Source organism: Melanotaenia boesemani, chromosome 20, assembly GCF_017639745.1.
Source record: "Melanotaenia boesemani isolate fMelBoe1 chromosome 20, fMelBoe1.pri, whole genome shotgun sequence".
In the NCBI taxonomy this organism is placed as follows: Eukaryota; Metazoa; Chordata; class Actinopteri; order Atheriniformes; family Melanotaeniidae; genus Melanotaenia; species Melanotaenia boesemani.
Window position 1 is genome coordinate 8,080,729 of NC_055701.1, and position 7,697 is coordinate 8,088,425.

The 7,697-nt window shown below is 37.8% G+C and overlaps 1 protein-coding gene across 7 annotated transcripts in view; it reads left to right on the forward strand.

The window, feature by feature from the left end:
- The window catches only part of ralgapa1 (Ral GTPase activating protein catalytic subunit alpha 1), a 77,995-nt gene that overhangs the window by 53,997 nt on the left and 16,301 nt on the right, over window positions 1-7,697 (forward strand). The gene's annotated exons all lie outside the window — the stretch shown is intronic.

Consider the following 7,697-nt stretch of genomic DNA (forward strand, 5'->3'; position numbering starts at 1 on the left):
TTCTCAAGAAGTCTTGCCTTTGACATGAAAGAAATCTTCACTGATGCCTGCATCTTATTCAATGCAAATCAAGAAAAACTCTGCGACTTATAATTAAATATTACGCAAAAATTATTTACTCAACCGTTCCTCACTAAAAACACAGTATTCTGCAATTTCACAGCAAACCACTGCCTCACTTTGAGAGGCATTTAATGCACAAAGACATGATTAGGATTGGGTTAAGGGGCTTTGTATTAGCGAGGGTTAAGACTCTGGAATTGAATATAAGTCTGTATGTGAGTGCAGAGGGAGGGGGGTGATTGCGGTTAATCGTTTCCCGTCGGGTGGATAGAGGAAATGAAAAGAAAGGGGTAAAGAGTAGGGGTCGTGGCTAATCTCTTCCACTTCTCCTTGGGGACGGGCGTATTTGCTGTCAGGGTCTTCTTAACAAACACAAATTAGCTATTTAACCTTTCACACATGTTTACATTTTATAATAAATCTCCTCGGATTTCTTTTTTAACCTGTAGGTTCACTGTTGTGAAGTTACATCACTTTTAGCTGTCCCAATTAAAAAAAAAACTACAATTGTTTTTATATTGAAAATAGCACATTTACATAGTTTAGCCTTGCAGTTTCAGACCTTTTTAAAGTTTAATAGGTCTGGCCGTCAGACAATGAACTCGCACAACATGCAAACTTTCCTAAATGTACATCTCCTTGTTTCATTGGCTGGATAAATCAACATTGAAATCAGTAATATCCCTATTTCATTCATTAGAAGCTTGTAAAATTCATGGAGTAAATAAGATTTTCAGCTTTGTTGTCATTTGACAGTGTTGGTTTCGTCAAAACAACTAAAAAGCATGTGCACCTTGTACATTACATGGAGGACATCCCCCCTCACAAATGTTTACTTATGAAAAAATAATGACTTATTAACAGAAATTTAATGTATCGGATTATTCACAATTTCTAATACTCTAAAGACTCTGGTTGTGTGGGATGGTTAGTGTGCAGATACAGGTGTGAAAGTAAGTAAGTGATCTGGAGAGCTGTGTGTATTGCATTTGGTGGTGTAAGTGGTTCTCTTTCTTAGTATGTGTATATATAGTAAAAGACAATTAAACCATCTAAGGGGAAATTTAGTAGTATAAAATGGCATATATGAGGAAAAACTGCATATATAGTGGTTGAGAAAGCTCAGTTTTACATTAGCTTAATATATTGTGATTCATAAAGATATGACAATTTTTGTGATTTTCATTTGTGATATTTAATATTACAGGGCTTTAAAAGCAATCCACACTACAAATGAACCCTTAGATGTTCTGCAGGTTTGTTTTGTGTAGGTATGAATACAGAAATGCTGTTCAATCAAGACAGAACATTACGAAATTACAAATAACTAAAATATAAAAAAGAAAGCTATTTCTGATCCAGAGTCCTTCTATAGTAATCATTCAGGGTTTATATATATATATATATATATATATATATATATATATATATATATATATATATATATATATATATATATTAGTGCTGGGCAACGATTAAAATTTTTTAAATCGCGATTAATCGCATGACATGCTGCGATTAATCACGATTAATCGCATCGTTACGCACAAAATGTCTCTTTCCTTTCAAAAAAGGCCTACAGCTTTAAAAAGAAAATGCAGTAAGTTTTGGTTTACAAACACGACATCAGGGGTCTCTAATCTGCAACTCTGGAGCTGCAAGTGTCTCTCTGGACCTTCCACAATGCCTCTAAATACGTGGCTAAAATGTTTTTTAAATCTATCTTTCTTGTCATTAGGTTGGAAACCATGGACTTTTTTTTTCCTTTCTTTTACATCATTTTCCACAAATATCTACATTGCTTAGCAGAAAGTCTGCCTATCCTCTTTTTTTTTTATAAAGGTTTTATGTTTTTCTTTATTTTAAAACCTTAAAAATGGAAATAAAAATGTGGTTCTTAAAATATAACAAACATTCTATGGTGGCTCTTCATTAAAAATATATATTAACTTGCCTTTTTGAAAAGTATTAACATTTGCGTCTCTAAAGGAGTTTTATTTAGCTGGCTGAGGGAAAAATGGCTCTTTGGATTGGAAAGGTTGCAGACCCCTGCACTAAACACATAAACAGGTTTAGCAGCAATTTTCAGATAAAATATTTCTAGATATATATTTATAAAATCAAATATTTATGAGAAAGAAGGATGAAATGTTCAGGATTTAATAACTAAAAGGTAAAACGTCAGCAGCATGAATTTAAAGCTGTGAAGCTGCTTCCTTCTAAACACAGAAGGAACAATATGTGATGAATATCAGCATCAGGTGAACAGACAGAAAGCAGGATGAGAATCTCACAGCTGGTGAGGAGAGAGAAATATTCACAATATGCACAATAACTTCCATCCATGCACCTTCAGTGTTTCATTATCCAGGTTTCTGGCCTATAATTTCTCTAAACTTTAATTTTCAGCCTCCGCTACCGGGAGTTAAGGGGTTAACATCTCGTTCCGTGTGTAGTGTCAGGTCTGTAGATGTAAATATAAACATGTGTGGTATCCACAGAAAGTCCAGAATCTCAGCTACCAGCTCAGTAAAACCATTTATATCACCAACAAACACAGTTAAGACAACAAATAATTTAAAGAGCAGCTACACAAAGTCCGAAAAATATGTAAACACAAATGATGTCTCCCTGTGTCCACCCCACGGCATGAACACGAACAAACGTCTCCTCTACTGAAAACTCACATCGCACAGATTCCACAGCTGGAAGTTTCATCTCGCTACGACCAAGATTCACCGAACTAGAGGCAGAAGAAGACCCGATTTATGCTGCACGTTTGTAAAAGTCAGAAAGCACCTTTGCTGTCTTGCATAAATTAAAACCACATTTATTAAAAAAATAATAATAAAGTTTCCCGTCCAAAAATTACGATGTTCTGTCCATCTGCATGTATTTTGACAAAGAGAAACGATGGTTCTTTTTTTCTTCTTCCTGTTCCAGACAGAAAACATCTCTTTGCTTTAATAAACCCGCTCTCCCTCCCGATCAGACGCACCGCTGCAGCAGGGAAGAGAGACATGGACGCCATGTTTCTGTCATCAAAGCCAGCGGCCAGCAAAAAAAAAAATAAAAAAATTAACGCGCAATTAAAAAAATTAACGGCGTTAATTAAGCGTTGCGTTAATGCGCGATTAACGCGTTAATGTGCCCAGCACTAATATATATATATATATATATATATAAATGTTTTCTCCTTAACATTCTCCTTCTCTGCTTCTTCAATCACTTCTGTAAGTGTGTGTATGCTGAGTACATGTATGAGGTTTGGAAGAAAACTGTTTTTTTTTTTAAAGGTGTTTTAAATATTTTACATTTTGCATAAACATATTTGTTAGTAGCTTTTTGATAAAGCTCCAAGGCAGAAGTAGATGTATGATAATTCACCACAGCACACTCCTGGTTTATAGACAAGTATGTGGTGGGAATTAACAGAGAAAATAACTTGATATCATGTTTTTTTTTTTTTTTTTGCTTGTTTTTTTATTTAACAGCTTAATTTCCGAAATACATGTTCCTGTTATGACTGTGTAACCAAGTTTGTGTGTGTGTGTGTGTGTGTGTGTGTGTGTGTGTGTGTGTGTGTGTGTGTGTGTGTGTGTGTGTGTGCGCATGCACGTACATGCTTGTCACAGAGAGCTGTGCAGACACATGAGTTTCAGCCATCAGTGGCTCAATCACACCTCATTGGAGCAGACCCCCCTCTGAGTGGTAAACAAGCTAATCTGCAGTTTGTGTGTGCAAGTGCGCAAGTGCACTTCGTGGCAGGGTGTGTGAATGTAAGTATTTGTATTTTGACAAGGTGTTTAAGATTCAGGAGGGGATCTCATAGATGACCAAGACCGAGAAGTGCAGCAGAGCAAACTGTGTGTCATGAGCACTAACATCCATCTTGAATTTGGCCTTAAAGAGACACTGTGATGGGAAGTGAGGAATGAGGATATTTATCAATAAATTAAAGTATTGCATCAGTTTTAGTATGCTGATTTAGATAGAAGTAAAAATATTGGTTTATCTAATATGTGCTAAGTGGGATTTGTTTAAATGATCTACTGATTATTCACCCGTTGATTCATTTTGTTTACCAAGTGTCAGGAAATTGCGACATACTCAGCTTGTTTTGTCCAATCAGTTGTCCAAAGCTCATAATATTGTATTTACTATAAATTAAAATAAGTTAAAGCTGTAACTTTTCTGATTTTGAAAAGATGCATTCTTGTAATATTATACTTTGTGCTGAACATTAGGAAAAGTTTCAGAGACTAAAGTCTCAGAAACACCATAGTGTTTCTGTCCATAACAAACAGAAGCAAAACAGACTGAAAGCCTAAATTGGCCTTTTGAGCAGCACATCCCTCTATCTGACAAAAACCAGAGCGGCATGGAGTCTTTCCTTTCCCTTTCTTTTGCTTTTTGGCTGGCTCCCTCTCTTTTTACTGGGTGGCAGGGGCTCAAATGTACTAATGTGCACCTGCAGCCAGACAGCCTGGAACAACACTTGAGCACAGATTATAAGAAAGAAGAGTCTAGATCTTCATATATAAAATGACATTCAGTGCAGCACTGCAGTCAAGAATATCAAATACTGAACCTTTAATCCCAGCTTTCAGCTTTCTGCTTCGCTTGATTTACAAAGTATACTTTACACAAACAAAACTATCTGCCTTTTATGTTGTACGCCTCTCTTAAATCAATTAAAAATTCTGACTATTTGGGGCATGCACACAGTAAATTGGGGTTGTATGTAGGCCTGTCACGATAACAAATTTAGCTGTACGATAAATTTTCTCAGAAATTATCGCGATAAACGATAATATTGCGCAGAGCGCTAATGTGTCATTTTGAGACCATTCTCAACTAATATAGTGACATATGCCGTAATAATGCAAGTACACATTTTCAAAGGTCAATAAACTAAATAAATAAAAGCGCCTTTTTCACTGTTGCATCTTCAAATAAACTCCAGACAAGTAGACAAGCATGCCGGTTTTAATGACGAACCAAACTTCAGCACTTTACATCGAACAAAAACCCGTGTTCTTCTTCTGCTCTTCAAAATCTAGTGCTTGTGAAACAAAGTCATTCTGCCCTCTGTTGGCCTTATAAGTAACTACAACCCAGCAGTTAGCTGGGATACCACATTCACATACGCCGGGAAACCGGCCCAAAAGTTATGCGGCCCACTGGGAATCCTCCCAAACCTCTCGATTAGCCGGCATTGCTCTTAATGTGTATTTTGTCATATACGGTAGTATATAGGCTGATTCTATTTGCGTAATGTGCCTGCGGATTACAGGGGTTATTACGGTAGACCAGGAAGTGGGGGCTTTGTACTGACGTCTGTGTGTGTTCTGCTTACATGTGGGAAGCAGCGAAACAATAAAAGAGGAGATGCTTGCATCTATTATTTACATATTTCAGCATGAGAATCGGAGGTTTAGCGCGAGAGCGTGAGAAGCCACTTAAATACGCAAGTCTCACGGCCATTGCGTGTTGGCAGCCGTGCAAAACAAATGCGGCTTACCGGCTCGTGCTGCAACATGCTGCAGTCAAGTGTGACACTAGAGAGATCACTCCGCAAGAAACCAGAGCGTTTAGTCGAAATACTCCATAGTGAAACCTATTGTCATACACAGTCTATGGTAAAGGGGGGACGAAAAAAAATTATCGCGGCCGGCAAACTTATCGTGCTCTTATTTTCTTATCGTTCAATTAATTGACTTATTGCTTATCGCGACAGGCCTAGTTGTATGTTAGTCTTGTAGACTGAAGGATAGTATTGGATCAGTTGGGTCTCTCTTTGGATTTCTTCCAGCACATCCCATTGATGCTCACTCAGATTAGAATTCAAACTAAATAGATAGATCAGGGTCATCTGAGACAGCTAACTCTATGCTTTAACAAAAATTAAACATTTAAAATAAATTTAATTGAGAGCAGTGGGAGCTGGTTCTGCAAGAGAGAAGCCTGATGGGCTAGCTGAATTAAATTGAATATAACTTTATTGTAATTGCAAGCAAAGCAAAGAATGAAATTATCAGCAGTAGCTTTGTTGTCATAACATAAATATTTGTAAATTACACTATATAAGTAAAAGAACATGACATGTCTATTGACACACATTCATACCTGCATTCACATAAGAATTAAGTGCATAAGAACGTGCAGTGAGAGCAGCAGTGCAGAACAGCAGAACATCAACAGGAGTTTTAAAGTTTCTATACTAAAGTTGAGAACATTTATTGACCTTTGGAAGAAGCTGTTCTTCAGTCTATTAGTGTGAGCTTTGGCTGCTTTGTGCCTCCTGCCTGATGGTAACAGTTTGAAAATTCAGTGACCAGGGTGATAGCAGTCTGTGATGATGATCTGTGCTCTGCTGAGATATCATGAGCCAGCAATGTCCTTCATAGATGGTAGCTGGCAACCAGTGATTTTCTCAGCAGTCTCTGATGAGACGCTTTACCTGCAGCAGAGCAGCCTGCATACCACACCAACAGCTGTGTGGTATGCACTGGCAGACTCATTTGCTGCACGGTAGAAGGACATGAGCTACTTATTTTCCCAGTTTTTCTTCCTGAGCACTCTGAGAAAGTGGAGTTTTTGACGTGCCCTCTTCGTTCTGGCTGTGGTGTTGTCTGGCCAGAAAAGATCCTCGGTTAAGAGGACACCAAGAACTCAGTCTGTGGACCTCATCCCTTATTCATCACCACCTGTAATGAGTCCAACAATAGGGCTGTCTGAAGGCTCTGACTCCGGTTCTACTTTAGAAATTCAAGAAGCCACAAGGAGCCTGAAGTCTGAGCAAAGTGCTCTGTTGGGAAAATCTTAAGAATATAATGGAGTTTTTAAAAGAACTATAAAGGAGCATATGGTTATTTCTATTCTGGGTCGTACATCATTAGTCAATGAAGAAAAGCTTAAATTGAAAAAACAGTCTCTCCTAATCTTTAAATTAGCTTCAGGTTCTTTTAAGGACTTTCTTGAGACAGCAAGATAAGGACTCTTATCTTGAAGTAGAAAATGCACAGACTAGTTTTTCTGCATCACTCTGAAACAGGATGGTTGGGGTTGTAGTAATGTCACCTAATGTATGTGAAGCTTAAAACCCATCCTTGAACTTTGGCAAATTTAATCACTGAACTGCCCACTAACGAGGGCTAATTAGGCGTATGTCTTGCATCCTGTCTCTTCTCTGAGCTCTCTCCGTCCAGTAAAAGTCAGTCCAATGTTGACACTTGTTTTATTTCTTGTTCTGTCTCTTTCTCTCTTTCTCCTCTGATAATGTCCTCTTAGGTTTCTTTGCTGAATAAGCTATGGTGTGTGTGAAAAACAGCCTCTGTATTGATATCCACCTGCTAGTGTGTCTCATGGGGTCATAAAGCGAAATGCTGCAGTAAAGTTACACGTTGGGATGGGAAAAAAAACATTAAGTGTGGTTTCTCAGCCTCGGGACACTGCTGGGCCACAAGAGTTCCATGAATGTACATCATAAATGTAAGTGTGCAACCAAAACGAGTCAGAAACATTAAGTCTCAAACTTACGTAGTGCTACTTTAAGGTCTGCTGGTGCTCATTGTTTGTCAGCATTTACCACGTGAGCGTGGGCTTATTCTGCAACAGTATTCTTACATTAA